Source organism: Rattus norvegicus, chromosome 13 (genome assembly GCF_036323735.1).
Source record: "Rattus norvegicus strain BN/NHsdMcwi chromosome 13, GRCr8, whole genome shotgun sequence".
In the NCBI taxonomy this organism is placed as follows: domain Eukaryota; kingdom Metazoa; phylum Chordata; class Mammalia; order Rodentia; family Muridae; genus Rattus; species Rattus norvegicus.
This window is the reverse complement of record NC_086031.1, coordinates 61,699,975-61,724,773: the sequence shown is the minus strand read 5'-3', so window position 1 is coordinate 61,724,773 and position 24,799 is coordinate 61,699,975. Positions and strand designations below refer to the sequence as shown.

Below are 24,799 nucleotides of genomic sequence, written 5' to 3'. Positions count from 1 at the left end.
AACAATTACGTTCACTCAGGGTTCATTCTTGGCAGGACCAAGGGCTTCCCCTCCACTGGTGCTCTTACTAGGCCATTCATTGCTACCTATGAGGTTGGAGCCCAGGGTCAGTCGTTGATGGAGGTTTTGGGTTTTTTTTTTTTTTTGGTTTTGGTTTTTGTTGTTGTTTGATTTTTGTTTTTTGTTTTGTTTTGTTGTTTTGTATATTAAATCGCCCTGGGATAACCATACATGATAATAGTGGATGATGTCTTTGATCTGTTCTCCTGTACAGTTTACAAGTATTTTATTGAGTATTTTTGGATCAGCGTTCATAGGGGAAATTGCTCTAAAATTCTCTTTTTTGTTGAGTCTTTGTGTGGTTTAGGTATCAGGGTGATATAGGTTTTATAGAATGAGCTTGGCAGTGGCCTTTTTGTTTCCATCTGTTGAATAGTTTGAGGAGTATTGGCATTAGCTCATTTTGGAAAGTCTGATAGAATTATGCACTAAAACTATGTGGCTCTTGGCTATTTTTGGTTGGAGGACTTTTAATGACTGCTTCTATTTTCTTAGGGGTTACAGGACTATTCCTATAGTTCACTTGATTTTGATTTAGTTTTGATTATTGGTGTAAAATAATCCATTTTATTTAGATTTTCCAAGTTTGTGAAATACAGACTATTGAAGAAAGGCAAGATGAGTTTTCGAATTTCCTCAGTGTCTATTGTTATATGTCTCTTTTCAATTCTGATTTTGTTAAATTGGTTACTGTCTCTCTGTCTTTTATTTATTTTGACTAATGGGTTGTATATCTTGTTGATTTTCCTAAGGAACTATTTCTTGGTTTTGTTGATTTTGTTCTCTTCTTTTTAAAATTGATAAATTACAGCCCTTAATTTATTACTTGCCATCAATACCTCCTGGGAGTCTTTCTCCTCCTCCTCCTCCTCCTCCTCCTCCTCCTCCTCCTCCTCCTCCTCCAATTCCTCTTCTTCCTCCTTTTTTATTGTCTTCAGATGTACTTTTAATTTGTTAGTATGAGCACTCTCCAATTTCTTTATGAGAGCACATGTCTTCTAGGACAATTTTCATAGTGTATCACATGTTTGGATATGTGATAACCTCACTTTCACTGAATTCTTGAAAGTCTTTGTTTTCTTTCTTGCTTTCTTCCCTGACTGAGTAATCATTGAATAAAGAGTTGTTCTGTTGGAAGAGCTTGAAGGGGCTCGAGACCCCTTATGAACAACAATGCCAAGCAACCAGAGCTTCCAGGGACTAAGCCACTACCTAAAGACTATACATGGACTGACCCTGGACTCTGACCTCATAGGTAGCAATGAATATCCTAGTAAGAGCACCAGTGGAAGGGGAAGCCCTTGGTCCTGCTAAGACTGAACCCCTAGTGAACATGATTGTTGGGGGGAGGGCGGCAATGGGGGGAAGGTGGGGAGGGGAACACCCATAAAGAAGGGGAGGGGGAGGGATTAGGAGGATGTTGGCCTGGAAATCGGGAAAGGGAATAACACTCGAAATGTATATAAGAAATACTCAAGTTAATAAAAAAAAGATTTTTTTCTGTTTGCATGAATATGTAGTCTTGGGGCTGTTTTTGTTGTTGTTGAAATACAGCCTCATTCCATGGTGATCTGATAGGATGTATTGTTTTTTTCAATATTCCTATTTCTCTTGACACTTGCTTTGTAACTGACTATATAGACAGTTTTGAACAAGGTTCTGTGAGATTCTGGGAAGGTCTTTTGTGTTTGGGTGAAATATCCTATAGATATCTCTTAGACACATTTGAATCATTACTTTTGCAATTTTGTTATTTCTTAGTTTATTTTCTTTCTCAATGACCAATTTTAAGAGTGGGGTGAAAAAAAGGGAGTGGGGTGTTGAGCTCTCCCATTATTAATGCATGGGGTTCAGTCTATGATTTAAGCTTCAGTAATTATTTTTATGAATGTGGGTTCCCATAACTGAGATGTTTTTTGTTGGATTTTTTTGATGAATGTGAAGTGTCCTTCCCTGTCTAATTTGTTTACTTTTGATTGAAAACCCATTTTATTAGATATTAGAACAGCTACTCCAGGATAAATTTAATCCTTAATTCTTGGGAGACCTATTTACTTTCATTAACTTTTCCATTGACAAAGACTTTCTCTATGTCTGTAAGCTGCCAGTATATCATAAAAATTACTTGGTATGTGTGTATGAAGGAGGAAAATAAAAGTTATCAATATACAGTTCACACATGTATTTTTATATAATAATTGTGATTCTATCAAATAACTGTTGTTTTTAATAAGCATTTAGAGATGGTCTCAGGAGTGATTTTTTTTATAGTATTATGTAGTTGCAATTTTAGGATTAATGAGTTTTAAAAGAAAAAGAAAGGAGAAATAAAGAAGAACAGAAAAACTAAGAGAAGTCACTCAGACGTTATATTTTAATTCTGGCATATTGAAAATTTGTAATAAATCTCTATAAATAATTAAATTTTTAATAATTTTAAAGTACTTGAGAGAATATTAAATAATCCAATGAATGTAAAGTCTGACATCTATTACACTAACCAAAGTTTAATCAGGGAATATATTTTTTAATTAAATGTTTTTGAGAAATTTATAGTTGAATACTATACTTAAGTAATATCAACTCCTCCTATTCCTTATTCGAGATCCTCTTGTGCCCCCCTACTATTTTCAAATTACTAACCTCTTTTCTTTAAATATTATTGCTATATTATAAATATGAAGAGTCATTATACTGGCGAAGGTGGTAAGCCAAAATGAGATTTATCTTGAATTGTTATTATCCAAGGAATAATGAATTTCTGAGATGACAAGCTCCCAATAACCTTTTATATGAAATATTAACTTTAGTTAAAATCTAAGATTTAGGTATTAACCTTTATAAATTATAAAGAAAATCTCAACCTTATAATTAAGAGCATTCCCTACCATACTTGCATTTACTACTCTACGTGCTGATTCTGTGATTTCTATTCATAGATTATTTTTTTGAGCTCAAGTTCTCTTCTTTCAAATATGTTGACTCTAATCATGAATGATTTCCAAGGGCACAGAACATGTCACAGTATGTGATCAATCTTGACATTAGAAGCTTTTCTAACAGCAGAAACATATGACAAAGTTTCCCCATAATGGCAGTCAAGTCAGGTAACTGTTACATAAGCTTTAACATTTTACGTAGGCCTTAACAGGAATACTGAAAAATGAACTCAAATCTCATGTAAGTGCTCTTAACTCTTAAGCCTTTACTCTAACAAATATTCTCTTAACACTATCTTAAATTTTGGGATTGGGTATTTCAATTGTCATTTGAATCTTAAAACTATATTCTACCTATTCATAACAATATATTAAATAATATATCCATATGTGCATGTAAAAGTAAATTTTTATTCTCCAGATAAAATTGTTGTCACGGAGGCTTATGACTGAATAAGCCCACCCTTTCTAGCTCTTTCTGAACCTTGCCTGCCTGGTTCATTTCAGCTGCTCTGACTCACTCTATGCTAACTGATTCAAACTGATTCTCTTGTCTTCTGGCTGAGCTTCTGTGTTTGGCCTCAAACTAACTTCCTCAATCTGTTCTAATCTTCAGGTGCCTGCTCATTCTCTGGCTAGTTCTGTCTTTACCTGAAGTCTGTCTCCGTAAAACTGTTCAACTAAAACTGCTCACTACCACCATTCTACTCTTTGAAATTTCCTCTCTTTCTTGTGTTCTTGTGGGTGATAGACATATTCATTCTGTAACTGAAAATATTTGTCAAATCATTCTCTGGTTGTCACTTTGTCCTCTCTCAGTTAGACATCATCACTTTCAAACAAGTCTGTTTCCTTTTACAAACTAACCTTACATAGATTGTTTTAGATTAAAGGTGTGTAGTAAGGTGTGTCTGAATTCCTTCCAGAGGGGTTAAAGTTATAGCATGTGGGCATTCCAGCCAGATCACACATACGTAAAATGTCTTTGGATATGATCACTTTCCACAGCAGCCTTGTGGTGGATTAAAATTCTTCTTATATGCATGTATAAACTATAAAAACATTACAGTAGAGATAGCAATATTTTGAAATGTGAAGGCTGGAAATAATGAATATTTTTCTTTTTTATAATATGCATGATTTATGGTTCAATTCTGTGTACTCATAAGATGTCTCACAGCCTCCTGTAACTACAGTTCCAGGGGAATCAGATTCCCGTTTTCCCTTTTCTGACCTCCAAGCATACCAGGCACACACACACACACACACACACACACACACACACACACACACACACACACACAAATACACAGGGATACATACAGACAAAACACCCATACATATAAAATAATTTAAAAATCTTGTGTTAAAAAAAGAAATAAAGCAAAAAAAGTAAAAAGTAAAGTAAAAAATGAAGTAAAAAATATAGTTAAATGCATTTTAACTATACTTCCCTTTCCACAACTTCTTCCAGGATATCCCTCACTTGCTTAGCTGTGAGAATAATTTATTAGCAACTCAATGACTGTAATGACAACATTCCTTAAGTCTATCCTATGATCAGGTTCTCTACTACTTTTCAGTTATCTTTTTCTGTAATGGATGACATACATTGAGTCCTTTAGTATTGTAAAAGAGGCATCAGTTTTTTGCCACTCCATCATCCCATCTCCTAATTAATTCTAAGATGTATCACCATATGAGGAGGGCAGGAGCTTTAGCTTCGCTCAAGACCTTTTCTAAATGATAAGTTTTACTCTTCAATGACCTAAGTTTCCAATGTTTCCATCACCTGCCAAATATATCCATTAAAATTATGTATTTAGAAAGTAGAATGTGAACTGTAAGTCCATGTACAGCTCGTTAGCCATATGTCTGAGACAGGGTTCCATTTATTAGTTTGTCCAATATACTCCATTACAAAAAGTTATCGGATAGTAATATTTGCCAAAGTATAAATGTCAGTTTATATTCCTTGTCCAATCCTTCTATAAAAAGTGTTTAACTTTCCCAAATTATTGGTGATACAGTAAATGTCAGTGGTTTACTTTGATAAGAAATCATGACACTCCAGATGTTATCTGGGCTAGGGAGATAGATGGCTCAGCAGTTAAGAGCACTTGTTTTTGCAGAGAACCCCTAACTGTTCCTCAAAACTTACACGGTGATTCAAAACTACTTGTAATTCTACTTCTGGGGGTTGATGCCATCTTCTGACCTCTCTGGGAATATATACTCAGGCAAACAGTCATACACATGAATACCATAATCTATAAATGCTTTAATATATTTCCTCACATTATTGTGTGTGTATGTGTCTTTGCAAGTGTATGTAAGTGTATATCTGTATGATATGAAAGTCACAGAATAAACTGCAGAAGTCAGTTCTCACCTTCCACATCAGGCTGGCCATTGAAGTCTTATAATATTTCTTGCAGCCAAGTACCTTCAGCAGCTGAGCCATTTTGTCTGTTTATAAACCATGAACTTCTTACCACATAAACTCATCTGTACTTTGTAATAATCCTACCGTCTCTTTGATGTAAGTTTAAGAATTGGTTTGGTTTGAACCACTATGCAAGTAATGAGTACGTGTTATTTCAAAGCTACATGAACTCTCTGGTCATACACCTTTAATTTATGTTCCTGTGTAAACTGAGAGAGAATTCTGCTCTGTGTCTTCTGCCTTGCTTCAGGAAGCTCATCTCAAATGATCAACAAGAGGTCCTACAAATACACCCTTACTTAACATCTATCATTAATGTGTTGACAAGTGAGGTTCTTGGGAATGCATAATCTGCACAGACAAAGGCGCTGAATTCTTCATAGAAAAGGGGTACATTACCCTTTAGCGGAAAACATTGGATTTCTTTTGCAGAGCTATGAGCCTCGAAGTATGATGGAACATCAGTTTTTTAAGGAATTGATTCAGATACCAATACAAATACAGAAGAAGAGACATGGAAGACATTATTTATTTCTTAGCTCATTACATTTTTACTAAGGCTGATGAACCATGAAAACAGCAGTAATTGCAACATTGGTAAAATATTTGAGACTCATTCACAAATATGTCTTTCTACATCCTGCTAGCAAATGAATGATCAAGACTAAAACTTTCAATTTTTTTTTTTTTTTTGTCTGAGCTGAGGACCGAACCCAGGGCCTTGCGCTTGCTAGGCATGCGCTCTACCACTGAGCTAAATCCCCAACCCCTCAATTATCTTACCTCCATAATTAGCACTGAGATAGTGACATTCCTTATACCGAATATGGATTCTTAAGACCTATTTTATGCCACAGACCAAATAACCATGTCTTTTATTTATAAAATTAGTATTCATGACATACCTCTCATCACGAAATACTTTTTATCGTTTTCGGAAAAACTCCCTAAAGCATTCTCATTATTTTTCGTTACATTCTTTGTTTCAAAGATTTCATTTAGTTTACATTAAAACAATTCAATTACAACCAGTGGATACTTGCCCACTGTTATTTTTTTGTTTGTTTCTTTTAATTTCCCCTGTAGTTTGTGTGTTTAAACAATTTTCTTTCAGCATTACCTGATGATTAACATACTTATGTTAACTAAATTGTTTTTAGAGGCATTTGAACCTCATTCACACAATTGCTTTTGGATGAGAAAACAAGAAAAGATTGGAAAACTCAATCCAAATTAATGGGATTTTTCTATTCTCCCTCTGAATGTCACTCACTGTGTAAACACAGACATTGTCAGCTGAAGCAGCAAAGGAAGAGCATCAGTAAAGTGCTATTCCCTGCTGAGCACATTCTTAGAAACACTGAAAGTCTTGAAAGAAAAATGAAGGGAGTCGACTTTGAAATAAGCATGATGTTTCATGCTGAGGCAAATCACACTCACAGGGTAAGTGAACATTGGAAAATGGAATTGCAAACCAGAAACAAGAAGCAATTCTGAGCTAGCCAGAGGTTTTGTCTCCAAAGGAGTAAAAACAGAGTTTTAGCATTTGGATGAACTTAAGCAAACACAACAGCCAAACCATCTTTAATGCTGTATACATGACTTCTTTAAAAAGCACTAAATGAGCCTGTTTTCACTGCGTTGACAAATGCTCACCCGGAAAATGTTAGTGCCAAAGTGTAACAGTTGCAAACTTAATTTGATGGAACAGATGTGAATATTGTGAAAGCCATTTTAGTGAAAACTGGTTTGAGCAAGCTGCCTTTTAACTTCTCTAACTTCTTCTTTCTAAAGTTGTGTCAAACCAAATGGATTTGCTATAAAAGCCTGTAATTTCAATCCCTTTTGGATACTTTTGTTCATATTTTCTCTTTATTTTATATATTTAAGTGATAGCAGTTTTATAGAATAGCAACTTCACAGAACTGGTGGAACTTGAAATACATAGGGCAACTATGTACCCAATTTGAGGGATGAAAGATAAGTGTTTCTTAATAACTTTAAAACTGAAAAACATAAAGATTCTGAACTAGATTGAGGTTGAAAACCAATGTAAATAGTTTGTCTTCATAAAGCTTACTTTTGGTAGTCAAGGTGATATTAGCACATTGTAGTATGAGACGAAGAAGCTGATAAACTTTGAAAATGTTCAATGTGTTTTCTATGACAATAAATCTGTGGTATATTCGTTATAATATGTGATTTAAAAATGAATTATGATAATCTTTCTGAGAATTGAGAAATATTCAACCTATGCTAAGGAAAAAGCAAAAACGACAATTGTGAAAGGCAAAATATAATCATGGCTCATAGTCAAGTACTTTATTCTCCAGTAATAATATAGATGCTATTGTTTAGCTATCTGAAAATAAGATGACCAATCATAAGGTAAAAAATATTCTTCTGCTACTAAAAGTACACAAAGAATATGAATCATTGTTAGGATGCTACTGAGATTCCACCAACATTAAATTCAATCACCTTAAACTGAAACAGTATACTTTGTAAAGGAAACAGTTGGCTACTATTTTATTTTCTGAAAATTGGGGTCTGCTTATTATTCTTTTTTTTCATATAACAATGTGTGACATTTTATTTTCTTTTTTTAATTTTTTGTTATATATATTTCTTTACTTACATTTCAAATGTTATTCCCCTTCCCTGTTTCCTGTCCATAAGCCCACCTCCCTCTCCCCCTCCCCCATAGGGATATTCCCCCATACATCCCCCTTACTGCCCTCCTATATTCCCCTGCAATGAGGGTCCAGCCTTGGCAGGACCAAGGGCTTCCCCTTCCACTGGTGCCCCAACAAGGCTATTTGCTTATTATTTTAACCTTGTGGAATTGATAGTAATTTTAGAAAGTATGAAATTAAAGGTTCATATTGTTTTTAAAATAGGTACTATGAAATGACATAGTTTGAGGCTTTCTAAATACTATATAATACTCCATGGATGGTTATGAATATATGCTATATTAATATATATGAATATATGCTATATTCAAATTATAAATCATTTGAAAGTCAGTGAGGGAAACAAGAAGCCAAGTTGTAGAGATCAGCTTTTCTAAAAATAAAATTCAGTGAACGAAATAGAAGCTATAGAGCATAAAGATATACCAAACACAAGCATGGCAGATCTAAAGAGGAACAGATGGGGCTACCACAGACCTAAATATACTGTGCCTAAAAGGCAGAGGGTAGGAATTCTGGAGGTATAGAAGATAAGGCGGTTAGTAGGAAAGCCTCTGGAGTTGTAATTCATGTTCTCAAGCATGATTTTCCACATATAACCTGCGTGATATTGGTAGTTGATTTATAACCTTCAAGTATCAGCTCCCATGTTTGAAATAAAAGTATTGATAATTTGTGATTCATTGATATGTTGTAATAGTTAAATAATATTTATATTGTGACGTGCTTTTACCACTATTTAGGGTTTAGGAATGTGTGTGTTATCTTTATTACTCAGCATTCTGTAATAAGTGCTTAAATACAATATATTTGTGGAGACAAAACATCATTTAATGACTGCAGGTCAGGTTCTACTACATAATGTAAAAAGTAATTGAGGAGCTATCAAACTTAACTTTCTTATAATTTCAAAATTACAAAAATTCTTACAAGTCTTTTAAAATTATTTATTATGGAAATACCTTTGAAAAAAACACAAATTTGTATCTTGATTTGGATTCTTATCGTTGCACTCTCTCTAGAGTCCTGAAATCCAACAGTGTCATGAACAAAATTGCTGCTAAATCAGCCACTTCAGAACCACCAATAAGGATGGATGTGTTTGCAGTGGCTCTAACTGTGCTGTCATGCTGTCATCACCTTTTCCCTTATACCAAACCAATTCTGCTTTCTTACTTTCATGTTTATAGTGTGTGTGTGTGTGTGTGTGTGTGTGTGTGTGTGTCTGTGTGTTCATTTAAGTAAAGTTGACAGTGTGCACATATGAAGTTATTTACTTGAGCAAGGACAACTTAGCAGCATTGAAGAATACGATTTCTCCACTTCCAAAAGAGAAACAATTACATGCCAATAGCATATTTCTTTGAGGTGGGGTCTCTGTGTAGCAGAAATTTCATGGGGAGATATGGGACACACACACACACACACACACACACACACACACACACACACACACACGTACTCAGTCTGGCAAAAGAACCGTTACTCTATAAAACTAATGGTTGCAGCAAAGTCTAACTGGTAAATCAATACTTTTTATTGGTGTTTCTAAGGAGATTTGGGCGAGGGGTTACTCACAGAAGCAAGGAAGACTGAAAATGTAGCTGCATTTCAGAAAAACCCACCCAAACACAGGCGATGTCTCACCAAGCCTTCAATCCCAGAGCCCTTTGCTCAACCGGAAGTTAACTCGATAGATTCTAGAACTCTTCTGGCTTTGGCTTGGTTGTTCAGCATCTCCTCCATGAGCAGTGTTTACTGACAGTATAAAGCTATGGAGAGCCCTTCCGTAATCTTGCTAATGTCCACTTCTTCAGACATGGTGAAACTTCACTCGCCTAAGAAATCTCCTGGGCCTCATTCCCCCTAGAAAGTTTCAATTTGGAAGAAGCTCCTGTACAAACCCATCCTTGATGGAATAATGACAGTTTCTGCTACAGGTAGCCATCGTTACTGTGAGCTATGCGTGCAATAGACACGTCATACCCAAGGTATTTTTAGAAGGGCTTGGCCAAGTCAATCTCCACTCTGTTAAGGAACTGTTCTTCTGACATAGGTGGAATCCTGTATCAGGGTAAGGAAATGTCTTTCTTGAATGACATTGCTGCCCTTTTTTCCTGCTTGCAGAAGGAAGCCTTGAAGACTATACATGGACTGACCCTGGCCTCCAATCTCATAGGTAGCAATGAATAGCCTGGTAAGAGCACCAGTGGAAGGGGAAGCCCCTGGTCCTGCCAAGACTGAACCCCTAGTGAAGGTGATTGTTGGGGGGAGGGTGGTAATGGGGGGAGGATGGGAAGGGGAATACCCATAGAGAAGGGGAGGGGGAGGGATTAGGGGGATGTTGGCCCGGAAACCGGGAAAGGGAATAACAATTGAAATGTAAGTAAGAAATACTCAAGTTAATAAAGATTAAAAAAAATTAGTCAGAATAAAGAACTATCAGTTTCTTCACGTTCAAAGTACAGGTCTGAAAATATGTTCAATTTCCTGTGTTTCCTAAAATATGTCTAAACTATTCAACATTCTTTTTGAGAAGAATTTTATTATGAATATTCTTTCAAAATAGTGCCTCTAATTTCAAGTTACTAAATTGTTATTGTCCCATTAAAGCAATTGCAGATTTAAACATTTTGGCTGATAATTTTATTCATTTTATTTTTTTATTTTATTGGATATTTTATTTATTTACACTTCAAATGTTATCTATCCACTTTCTTGGTTTCCCCTCTGGCAACACCCTAGCCCATTCCCCCTCCCTCTGCATATATGAAGATGCTCCCTCACTCTCTCATCCACTCCCTCCCTCCTCCCTGCCCTGACATTCCCCTACACTGGGACATCGAGCCTTCACAGTACCAAGGTCCTCTCCTCCCATTGATGCCAGACAAGCCCTTAATTTTCAGTGGTCACTCTAACAGTTGGGACTTATTGTTGAGCCCGCTCTAAGTTCAGTCAAATAACAACAGTGGGATAAGAATCTTCCAGAACTGTGAGACAAATTAAGCTCTTCTATATGAGTACTCAAAAAGCACAGACACATGGTTTCAAAAGTCAAGAATTAGACACAATTGAAGATTTAATAAGTAGGGAAGTGTAAAGTAAAACACACAGAACATTCTTTTTAGGTGTCCTGAAAAAAATCAAACAAACAAAAAAAGAATGCTGTTCATACAGAATATGATACAGCAGATGAGCCCATTTACATGAAACGTTCAGAAAAGGAAACTGATTGGTGATTATCTGGGTTAAGAGATATGAATGACTCTATGGGAAGTTTGTGGGTGAGTCACTAAGCAAAACCTAGAAATGTACTGTAACCTTTAATAAAAATAGTCGATTTTTACAGACCACATTTTATTGCTTCCAGAGGCTTTTCCTAGAAGTATATGGTTCTGAATGTAATGCTTTCTTCAGATTGTAATAAAGCTGTGGGGCCAAAAGTCACTAAGAGAAATACAGGTAGCTTTGGAGGAGAGGTGATAACTTGCTATCAAGGAAATCCTAACAGTTTCACATGAAACTAGGGTATTGAATCCAGTCGCTATATATTACAGACTCAAATCACATGCCAGTCTAAAATCTAGACAGTTGTTCCCATGACAGAAATGAGTGAATTTGCATTACAAGAATTTAGTTACTTTTTACATACTTGTTAAGCAAACACCTAGGCATAATAGCTTTATCACAAATTATTTTTATAGTAATGTCAAGAATTGCTTGCAACAAATCTAAGTGTCTCGACTTTGTGTCATTTCTAATCCATTTTTAAAGATAAAATGAAAACAGTAATTCTGATTTTAATCGAAAAATTGAAATAAGACAACTACAAAAATGCAAGGAGGGCTTCAACCACTATCTCTGATTCACAAGATTCAATTCCCAAATACCTTTTTATGTAGAGGATTAAGCTCAGCCGCCTCACTAATTTGCTCACAAAGCACTACTAACCAAACTCAGTGGAACCTGAGGTGGCAGAATGAAGCAGATGAGAGCCACCAGCTAATTTCAAAAGGCCTCTAGGTACAAGGTTTTACACCTCTGCTGTTCAGGTGTAAAGGGTGCTTCTCTGCATGAGGCAGGAAGGGGAACAAGGTTGAGGTGACTCTGGCATGCCCCATAAGGGAAAATGAAGAAAAAAATAATAAAGGCAAAAAAGTATTTCTTATTTAAAAAGATAATTTTCTTCGTGTATGGGAAGTTTTACATCCGGGTTATCTTTCTTAATGGTCCATAGCTTGCCCTCACCAACAATTACCTTTTTTTTTTTTTTTACTTTTTACTAGATATATTTCTTTACTTATATTTCAAAGGTTATTCCCCCTCCGGGTTTCCTGTCCATAAGCCCCCCATTCCCTCCCCTCTCCCTCCCCCCATATGGGTATTCCCCCTATACATACCTTTTGATGCTAAATAAGAACATGAAGTGATTTTTTTTTTGTGATTAGTTTTGGTGGCTTTTGTGTAGCTCTAATATCATCCTCCCTGTTTTATTTATTTATCCATTGACCATTGAACAGAATCAGAATCCATTTTTATATTTTATATTTTGTCTAATATGAAGAATATTATCTTAATTGTCTTTGTAATGTAAGCATTTCACCATAATTGGGTTAGTTGGGGGTCTCCTCATGTAGCCTCTGGTTTGCTTGGAACTCACAAAGACCCAGCTACCAATGGTTTTCCATTGATCATATTATAGGCATGTATTGTGCCTGGCTTTTGGGGGTTTTGTTTGTTTGATTTTAATCTCGGTATTTGTTATTTTTCTAATACCTGTAGCAAAATTCCTGGACAAAAATGATTGAAGGAATGAAGATTTTATTTTGGGCTCACAATTTGAGGAAGTTGCCGTCTGTCATAGCTAAGATATCATAGCAGCAGTTGGCTGCTCACATTACATTCATAGTCAGGAAGCAGAGGTATTAGTTCCTGAATGGTGCAGTCCATCCATATTTAGGTGAATTTTTAACATGATAAAGTAAACATAAAAAGACTTTTTAAAGTGTGAACAGAGGTTAAAGTCCTAGGTAATTATCCATCCTGTAAAGTTGACATAGTTCAACATCACAGACTCTGTTTTCCATAATCGCTATCATGATTACTTCAAGCAGCAATAAATGAGTCCCTGCCCCTCTATCTCTTTCTAGATTGCCTTACCATGTAAATATATTATTTTGCCAGTAGTCATTTTGATTCTGGTAAGAAGATATTACATTATGGTATTGCCTTGACTTGCACTTCTTTGAATAAAAGTGAAGTTTAAAAATTTTATATGTCTACTGGACATTTATGTCTTCTTTTAAAACTGGTCTATTTCTTTGCTTTTTTTTCAAGATTTATTTATTCATCCTGTGTAAGCACATGGTAGCTGTCTTGAGACACACCAGAAGAGGGCATCGGATCTCATCACAGGTGGTTGTGAGCTGTCATGTGGTTGCTGGGATCTGATCTCAGGACCTTTGGAAGAGCAGTCAGTGCTCTTAACCACTGAGCCATGTCTCCAGCCCTATTTCCTTTCTTAAACCATTTCACTTTTCTATTTTTTATTATGATAATGTAATTGTGTAATTTTTCCATTTTTTTCTTCCTCTAACCCCTCCCATGTACCTTTTCCTTAGTTACATTAATAATTTTATCTTATTTTTAATTAGTAAACCAAGTATATACATATGTAATATTATATATATATAATATGTGCGTGTTTATTCACATATATGTTTAATTTTTTTCATCAGTGTTTTACACTGATATTCTACTCACTTTGGTCAGTAGTATTATTAATGGCATTTTTCTCTTGGAATAAATTTCTTATTTGTATATAAAAGTTATATTCTGTGTGTTCAAAATACATGTATTTTCAAAAGCAAATTATTTCAAATGTTCAAAATGGCAAAGTACAAAATAAATATTCTTACTACAGTTTGCTCAATAATTAAAACTTCATTATAAAGAATATACAAATAAAAAATACTATGCAGCTAAAATAACCAGATCCAAAGTCCATATGTTTCATTGAACTCTTGTAGTTATACAGACTTTGTTTTTGTGTTATTGTTTGTTTAGTTTTTTTCATATGTAACCTCTGGACCCCTAATTTATCTATAACTATTATAATACCTACAAGTTGTTATGCTGTAGGATTATTATTTGCAAAATAAGTAATATTTTGCTTATGTAGTTTCAAATTAGAGTGACCAAACATGCAAACATGTTTTTTCCATCTAAAGATTACCCTAAACCACCACGATTTTATATGCAAAAATAACTAAATTCAGAAAACAAAATTTTAAAGTACTACTCTACTTAAAATAAATGATGACAAATCCAAGTACTTAAGGCAATGCATAGATTAACTATTTGAAAACTTAGTTAATTATTGCTCTAATTTTCCAACCACATAAAATAATTCATTATTTTCTTATGTGTCTGCCATGTATATTGACAACAGCCTTCCTTTTCCTATCATTCCCCTTACCTTCATACAGACAATCCTTTAAAAATGTAACATTTTCATATCTCAGTAATGTTTTCCAAGAATATTATTTCATCATATGTTGTTTTCTTCTGGTTTCTCAGCATGGGTTAAAAGAGCTCATGGTCATGTGCTATGCGACTTTTACAAGTTAAAAGTACAGATAATTTGATTGTTTTCCCAGAGAAGTGGGCAGGCAGCCAAGCCTCACCACTAAAATTAGTCTCCAATTTAGTGTTTGATGTCATTTCACAAGGACTAGAATGAAAAATGAGACATTGGACATGTTAACTCTGAGGAAAATTATCACTTCACCTTGTATAGGGCGTCTTTATGGAATGAAATCAGAGGAGATAAATCATCTTGCCCTGTGACAGAATTGCCTGTCAATGTGGAAAGATGTCCTCCCATGAGAGGGCAGGCACTGTCTGAGTTTCCCTCTGGTTATGACTAGATATATTTTATGTCGAAAAATAATGATAGAAAATTTAAAATAGAAATGATATATGCAGAACACACTTCTTGAGTCAATTTTTTCCAAATGTCATTTTAAAGTGTGTATATAAATATGACAAACATACATTTGTGAACTGAATCTAACCTTGAGATGGTCACTAAAGGGAGATAGTGACCACATAGTGCTTAACATGAGCAGGCACTGTGTACTCCCGTATGAGCAATACAACTATATTTATATATTTAAATGGATAATGAACACTTTGCCCTCCCCAGTATTGATTAATACAGTAGACAATCGATATTTTAAAATGTGATATTATTTTTGAATAATTTCCTATAAATACTATATTTGCATCAAAGCACAGTAAACACAATCAGCAAAATGGAACACATACCTAATTTGATTTTTTTAATACTGTACAAGAAAGGCATATGGAACATAACAGTAGCACTCTATAGCATAGTTTGAAAAACTACACATGTGGTTGTGTAGAATTAGTAACCACAGAGTTATTATTACTACTGTATTATGCCCACACAACAGAATCTTGGTTAAAGTTTTAAGTACAATTTGTAGCAACACTTTAAGGAAAAGAGATGTTTTAATACACATGATTATACATGTTTGAAAAATAATCAGAAAAAATTTTATGATGGACTTTTTGTGGCTTAAAATACAGCTTTTGATAATAGCATAATATATATTAGAGTAAGGTTGTATTTCAAAGCTGTTTCAAAATCGTCAAAGTCTAAAACCTGCTGGCTGATTCCAAAGTGCGTCTAATAATGATGGGAAAGGTAAAATTTGTTAGACACCTTAAACATTTATTTTCTACGCTAACAGAGTTAAAATTTACAAGTTGCTAAATAACTCCAAATGTTATAGTAGATAGGATAAATTTAAAGTTATGGAAATTTCAGGAAACTAAGAATTTGCTCTCATATTATGAAGTTAAAGCTATACTGTGAAATTTACATTGTTTACCTGCTCTAGAATGTTTTTAGAACTATTTCAAGAACTCAGAAATGAATTGGTGGTCAGCATGTAGGTTGATACATTTATTTATTTATTTATCTATTTATTTATTTATCTATTTATTTATTTATTTATTTATTTATTTATTTATTTATTATCTTCCCCTGCTTCTGTGAGGATGCTTCTCCCCCCACCCACCCAACTCCCAGCTCAAAATTAAGGCATTTCCCTACACTGGGGAATGGAGCCTACTCAGGACCCAGGGCTTCTCCTATTGATGCCAGACAATGCCATCCTCTGCTCCTTCAGTCCTTACTCTAACTTCTCCATAGGGGTTCCTGTGCTCAGTCTGAGGGTTAGCTGCAAGCACCTTAATCTATATCAGTAAAGCTCTGGCAAAGCCTCTCAGGAGACATTCATATCAGTCTTCTGCCAGCAAGCATTTCCTGGAATCAGTAATAGTGGCTGGGGTTGGTGGCATACATTCTTATCTCCTCCTACAAAGCTCAAGTCCTAGTGTATAAGAAACTTCAACATAAAACCCGACACTGAATCTTATAGAAGAGAAAGTGGGAAAGATGCTCAAATACATTGGCATGGGGAAAATTTCCTGAACAGAACATCAATAGTTCAGACTCTAAGATCAACAATTGACAAATGAGACTTCATAAAATTGAAAATTTTCTGTAAGGCAAAAGATACTGTCAATAGGACCAAACATCGACCTACAGATGGAAAAAGATCTTTACCAAACCTACATCTGATAGAGGGCTAAAACCAAAATATATAAATATATAAAGAAATTGGGAAGTTAGGCTCCAGAGAACCAAATAACCCTATTAAAAATGAGGTACAGAGATAATCAAAGAATTCTCAGCAGAGGAATCTTGAATGACTGAGAAACACAAACACCTAAAGAAATGTTTAAGATCCTTAGTCATCAAGGAAATGCAAATCAAAACAACCCCGAAATTCCAACTCATACCAGTCAGAATGACTATGAATAAAAAAAAGCCTCAAGTGACAGCAGATGCTGGTGGAGAAAGAGGAACACTCCTCCATTGTTGGTGGGATTGCAAGCTGGTTAAAACACTTTGGAAATCAATCTGTTGGTTCCTCAGAAAATTGGAAATAGATTTACCTGAAGACCCAGCTGTACCACTTCTGGGCATGTAACTGAAAGATGCTCTAACATATCACAAGGACACATGCTGCAGTATGTTTATAGCAGCCTTAATTATAATAACCGGAAGCTGAAAAAAAACCAGAAATCCCTCAATGAAAGGATAGATACAGAAAATGTAGTGCAGCTACACAATGGAGTGCTACTTAGCTATTAAAAACAAAGAGTTCATGAAATTCACTGGCAAATGGGTGGAACTTGAAAATATTATCCTGAGTGAAGTAACCCAGAAACACAAGAACACACATGATATGTACTCTCTGAAAAGTAGATATTAGCCATAAAGCTCAGAATACCTATGATACAATGCATAGGCCATATGAAGATTAAGAAGAAAGAAAATCAAAGTGTGAATGCTTCAATCTTACTTAGAAGATTAAAAAAATAATCATGAGAGGTAGAGGGTGGGAGGGGTTTGGGAGGAATAGAGAGGAGGGAAACGGGTGTGCAGGATCAGGTATGGGAAGAGACAGGAGAAATATACAGAGGGCCAGGAAATTGAACAGAAGTATGTAGCAGAGGGGGATGGGGTACTGGAGTTAATCACTGGAAAGTCCCATATGCCAAGGAAGCAAGAGTTTCCTAAGACCCAAAAGCGGTGAAATTAGCTGAAATACCCAACAAAGGGAAGATAGAACGTGTGGAAACCACTTCCACTACATAGGCACAGCACCCAGTTGAGGGATATGGCCACATAGCCATCTCAAAATATTCAACACAGAATATTTTCTGTCTATAGGAAATACAGGGACAAAAAATGGAGCGAAAACTGGAGGAAAGGGCATCCACAGATCTCCCCAGCTAGGTATCCATCCCATTTGCAGACCCCAAATCTAAACATTATTGCTGATGCCAAGAAGTGCTTGCTGACAGAAGCCTGGTATAGCTGTCCCCTGAGAGGCTCTGAGAGCACCTGATCAATACAGATGCGGAGGCGTGCTACCCCATAGGAAGAACAGCAATATCAACAAACCTGAAAGTCTGGAGCTCTCAGGGACTAATCCACCAACCAAAGAGTATAATTGGAGGGACCCTTGCCTCCAGTTACTGATAGAGCAGAGGAATGCTTTATCTGACATCAATGAAAAGGGAAGCCTATCGTCCTGTGGAGGCCTGATGCCCAGTGTAGGAGAATATTAGAAGGTGAGGCGGGAGTGGTTAGGTGGGTAGAGGAACACCTTCATATAAGCAAAGGAGAAGGGGAGATGGCATTGGGGTGTTTGTGAAGGGGAAACCAGGAAGGGGAACAACAGTTGATATGTACACAAAATAACCAATACAAAAATCTCACAAATCATCCTGAAAATAAATCATATTTTATATGTATGATGAGCATATAAATCAAATTTTGAAATGAATTCTGGCAAACAAAATTTCATGTAATTACTTAAACCAATAACTTCTCTAATTGTGCTTAGTATGTTTACCACTTAAAGATTTTAAAATTAAAAGAGACTTAGCTTACCTCTCCAAAGTAATATATTACAAAATTTTGATAATTGTCATTAATTTTTTTCTTTCATGGTTTGAGGAGATCAAACCTCTCATTACTTACTCATTTACTAGCTTGATTTATCTTGCATTTATTTTACAGTCTATTACCTAGTTTCCATATGTGACACTACAGATTATATGAAATCAAAATTTAATTGTAGCGCCTGCATTCTTGTCATCACAGAATAGTTTGCATCACAGATGTTGGGAACTGTTATAGATATGATATGGTATTGTCATATGATGTAGACAGAAAGAAGGTAGGGTGTGGGGCCATTTAAGCCTGCAAGAATGAAACAAGGAATGAGAAATGTTCCAAAATTTCAGTTCGATAGGATACAGACACAGGATCAGCACTGTAACATAGAGGATTCAGGACACGGTGATGGTGATTCATGTGGTAGAAGAATTTAATTTACTAATTAGAATAGAATTCAAGAACTGAATTATAAATAATCTAGACAAAATGTCTTTACTATTTTGTTGCATGAGAGAGAAAACTGTTCATGGATATACCCATTCTGTCTTTCAATCACTCATGTACATATGGAAAAGTTACAGTTTTCTCTGCTTGTCTGGACTTTGTTTACTTCCTGCAAAAGGGGAGCAAGGGAAGAAGATGAAGGCCTGCCCACGTACAGTCTAAATTTTGTCGGCTAAATGAAGATAATACCTTATAATATAAACATTGACTGTATATTATATAATCTCTATGCAGCCCTCTTTGAATTCCTTATTTTTTTTTAGTTTCTTATCTCTTTATAGGTACGGAGGACAGTTAATAATTACTAGAAAATGAAAGAAATTTTTGGAATAAAAAGAATGTTAGAATGTTTGTTACTTCATTGCAACACACTTATAAAGTAATCTTCTTCCAAAGAGATATTGAAGATATTTTTTCACATGTTCCCAACTGCTCAAACTTCCTGTATTCCCTCTCTTTAATATTTCAAATCATACAATTTATCTACTTGCATATTACTTTTAAACCATGAATCTTTTAAAAAGCTTTGTTTCAAAAGTTTCCTTTGGTATCCCTACCCTCATCTTTCTTTTACTCCTCTTTTCTGGGTAAGGCTACCATTTTCCCATTTTGGTGCTCAACATCCTTAGAGCACATTCTAGAATCTCATGAGATTGAGACAACCTTCTTCTCAATAATGAATAAAATTAGATTTAAAAATTCCAGAAAATACTTAGTCATTGCCCAACAGCATATATTTCATTCCTATTTTTTCATTGTATATTTTTGTTTTTATTTATTTATTATAATTTCTTAGAAACAGAGTCTATGTCTCAAGAAAGACATCCCACAAAATATCTTTAAACAATATCATATCCTCAAAACCCCAATGGGAGTGAAAAATTGATAATTTGTTGCCTCCTTTGATGAAAACAGGAGTTTTCCTCCATTATTGGATAAAGGAGAGATAATTGCATAAAATCTCAATCAGTGCTATGAAGTTAAAAAAGAGCCTTTGACATATAACCTTGGCTATAAAATGCACTTTTAGCAGCACGACAGTGAATATATTGTGTAAAGACGCCATTAATGGCCACTCTAAGGAAATGTAATAAAGTGATGTTACCATTTACATAATTTATCCTGTATTTACAGATTGCTTGAGGCAACAATTGCTGAGAGTTTCAATAGCAACTTTAGTAAATGAGACCAGGGTCAAAAAAATTGTATTCACCCATAATCTTGTAGTACCAGCTCTACAGCTTTGTATCAGCCTGCAAGCAACAGTGCATTGATAATTTGTCTATTTGCCTGAAGAAGGATAGCATCTAATCAGAACCTCACATGTCTGTGTGGTCGATATTTAAAATGCAGACTGGATAGCTGCACAAAATTTTCAAATATCATTTTTACTTGTCTTAACTTTAAGAAAAAATGTACTTTTGATACTTGCTCATAGGACACCCAAAAGAATGCCTTGCTTTTATTTTCATAATTGGCGATAAAGGTTTCTTTTCATTTCCACTATAATGTTGTAAATATAAATCTGCATGCTATTCATTATGCATATATTATTTTTCTTAATCATATAGCATATTATTTCAATTTATATTAATCTTCTAATATCAACTGGCGTTTGGCTTCTGTCTGTACATCATGTTTGTTGTGTGAGCATCAGTGCATTTTCAGTCTGTTAGAAATACTGGAGACTCCTTAGATAGCTGCTTTTGACATAGTGCAATTACTGGATCGCACTTACCCATTACTTCTCTGGTGACATCACCGTTCTCTGAATTCTTTTAGTCTGAATTCATGATCTTTGATCCCTATTTATTTTGGATTTGTGTCTTAGCCTCATCCAAGAGGGTTTGGGTGTATGCTGCTGCTGTCCTTGTTTAATTTACCTTGCCTTGGTTTCATCTTGAGTTGTGAATTTCATAAAACAAAACAGAAGAAAAATTAAGAAGTAACCCAGCAGTTGTTAGAATCCAATTCATTGATTCCAATGCTTAGAGGCACAGTTCTTGAAGTGTGTCTATAATACTAAAATACTATTTTGATCTCTAAAGTGGTAGGTAGAGGAAGAAGTAGACTTAAGGAAGTCTGAGTGCAGCCTCCTTAAGTTACAGAGTAAAACTCTATGTGAAAACCAGGCCAAATATAGAAATAAAAACAAAATAAAATAGGGAGAAAACTAAAATCTGTTAAGCACAGCATAAAGCTTGCACCAGATTAAGTATAAACATGTAAAGGAAATTATTTCTCAGTTGAACTAGAGATATGCAAATGGTGAATGACCTAAGTTAGTAATTACATTTATAATTTGATGACCGCCTGTGCCTATTACTCATGTTGTCTTCAATGATATCAAGAAAAGATTATATTTTACCTAGAGGTATTATTCCTAACAGGAACTCCAGAAAACCCAGACATTCTGCTCCAAACCCCACAGTGATCTCCTAGTGAAGTAAAAACAGTTGTGTTCTTCTGTCTAACCACATAGCTATTTACCTTCTTTCTAGTTCTCATCAAAACTTAGCTGTCTTATTCAGAAATTTAAAATCCTTCCATGCTCATGGATAGGAATAATTAATAATATGAAAATGACCATCCTATCAAAAACAGTTTACAAACTCGATGTGCCATCACAACAGAGTTCTGGTATCTGATAAACATAATATTAATGAATGCTGACACAAGTATACCAAAGACTCCTGTGGAACGTATTTATTATTCTGGTTCTCCCATTTACATTTTAAGAAGGAATTGTTACCCTTGCAGTTACTTAGTAGAAACCATTACCACTAGTGTGAGCAGTTTCAAAAATAGGGTAAGCTTTTGAGATGTTTTGAAAAAATAAGCACAAATTAAATGTATATATGTGTATGTAGAAGGGTGAATAACTAACACACATGAACGTCTACGCATACATGTATATAACATATACATTCATAAAATAATTGTAAGTGCATAGATGACTATAATTAAAATATGGATTGATTTTATAAAGAATAAAATGAATTCAGAATCATATCTTATAGAATTACCTAGTGTTCATGGAACTAAGTACCAAAATATTGACCTCTGTGCATGCAGAACACCATTACTTGGCTGGTTTGGCAGGGAGCTAACAGAGCACAGCAGCTAGCAAAATAAAGTGGTCAGTACCTCTAGCCACCTGATAGAAGCTAAGTTAAATCAAATACCATGCTAGGAGACATTAAATCATCTCCATTAACTTAGCGCTGAGTAATTAAGAATATGAATATTTTTAATATAAAAAGCACCAGGATTCATTTTATATAAGTTGTTTAAACAGCACTCAACATAAAAGAAGAACACAAAACAGACATGCAGAGTATACTAATAAACCATAAAATATAACCATAATGCAATGATTAGGGACATAAACTTATTCTTTAGCCTTATGAAAATAGCATAGTCTACAATATTGTCTCTAGTTATTTTCACCATTTAAAAATAACCCAGAATTATATTGAGCTGCAGCTCCTTAACCGAGATGCCTACAGGAAAATACATTCCCTTAATTCATAAAGGGTAAAATTATGATATCAAACAATGTAACAAATCTCTTGCAGATTAAATATGAAAATATGAAAAAGCATTACTTTCTGAAATGACACCTATAATCCTTGGGTCAAATGCTTTATGAGTGAGAATTTGTAGCCTAACTCTGCTGAAAGAATTGCAATTAATAAGAAAATGCAAACTGTATGCCTCTTCTGCTTGTATTTTCTCTATCATTGTGCTTTTCACTGTCTTTACAAAACAATTTTTTTCTGATTTCTTTCTATTTTGTTTCTTTTAAATGTTCTCAGAGGTACTATAGCAAGGCTATTACAATTTCCGCTGGCAGCTGGTAATCACACGTTTGATCACTAAGGTTGTCTTGCTGCTGTCAGTTCTTATTAGCTCCTAAAAAAATGTTTCTTCACACATCTCTGTTTGTATTAATTCACGGAAAGCCACCATTCAAAGCCATAACCTAACAGCTCTCCTGCAACACAGAGCAGCTTCCCACACATAAAGTCACACTGAAAATCATTACACAAAGAATATTATGTAATGTATGTGTAAATATATTTTTTAAAAGTATTAATCTAGAAAATACTCATCAATTAAATGCCAGGCAGAACACTGAATTAACTAGCACAAAAGTGTATTTTTAAAAATGTTGTTCTAACGGTCTGGTGACTCATAACATCAAACCTACATTCAAAGTAGAAAATCTAATTAGCAAAAATCCTTGCCAATTAAGCTCAGTCATAAAATTACTTAAGTTGCACATGATGGTTAAAAAAATAAATCTGATGGGAGGACAGACCTTTCAGAACCCTGCCCTGCAAACTGTTGCCTGTGGTTGCACACTCTCTCATAGAAACACACACACACACACACACACACACACACACACACACATACACACAAACACATAAACACACACACACAAATATCTTTAATGGAAAACATAAAATCAGACTCCAACAATTTACAGTTTATAGAGAATGCATCCAATATATACATCATTAGCAGTATACACAACATAAATATGTGTAAAGTATGAGAATTATTTAAAAAACATAATAACATTTTGAAATTATTTCATATGATACATGCATGATATTCATATAAATAGAAAGTTATACTAGAAACTTTGCATGATCAAATTCATTTTAACCAGACATACATAAGCCAAAGTATCAGAGAAATATTTCTGTGGTGCCAGATTTATTTTATTTTGGAGAAATAATTATCATACACTAATGTGTCTTTATTCCAGTTTTCTATCTATTTCAAAACTTTACAAAGACAATATTAAAGAGCACAGAGTGAAAGTGCATCTGTCATGATAGCTCCATCCTGACTGAGATGGGAAGCAATGTGAACAGAACAGTCCAACAGTCATAGCTCATTCATTACACTAGGACACGAACACTTGAAAATCAGATGAAATTCTCGTCCATACAGATTAAACGTTTTCACTGTTCCAATTCACTTGACATGTACTGACACAGTCACAAATATGTTTATGCAAGTGCCAACACTGCTGTGGTTAAATAAGACAATATATCAAGTTGAGTGAAAATTAATTTTAGACATTTTCAAGTGCTTTTTGGCTACTGCAGCAGTAATCTGTCCAAAGCAAAGACCATGTTGAAGATACACTGAGCTGTGAATTCTCTTTAGGCAGAGAGAAAATGTGTTTTTAGATAATATATAAGCACAGTCATGCAGGATAATTTAACCTACTAGAGTTTTATAGATCTCCACACTCCCTATGTGATTTCGTAGGAAATAAAATCAAATGTTCTTTCCTTTCTGATAAATTATAAATGCTCTGGTGATTAGGGTCTATATTGCCAATTAACTAGAAAAATAGGCTCACAGTAGTCGTTTTACCAGAGAAAATGTAGACACAATGTTGCTAATTGAGGAAATATGCATTTTAACAATTTCTATAAAGTTGTTAGCAAAACTCAAAATTAAACTTTATCAAGTGATGACAACCATGCAATGTAAATAAATGCTAAAAAGCATTAATTATCAGAAAAATTCAGTATTTGATATTCATAAATGTATTGAAAAT

General features: G+C 34.7%; 1 long non-coding RNA gene across 7 annotated transcripts in view; it reads left to right on the top strand.

Moving 5' to 3' along the window:
* Nucleotides 1–9,833: 9,833 nt before the first annotated feature.
* The window catches only part of LOC134481510 (uncharacterized), a 102,848-nt gene continuing 87,882 nt past the window's right edge, over nt 9,834–24,799 (top strand). For 2 of the 7 annotated variants that reach the window (XR_010057058.1, XR_010057052.1), the window contains exons 1-2: nt 9,856–10,132; nt 10,269–10,398. This is a non-coding gene — a long non-coding RNA (uncharacterized LOC134481510). Of the gene's footprint in view, nt 10,133–10,268; nt 10,399–13,478; nt 14,077–24,799 lie in introns of those variants that run through there. The other 5 variants (XR_010057050.1, XR_010057053.1, XR_010057056.1 and 2 more) reach the window with 5 other exon arrangements.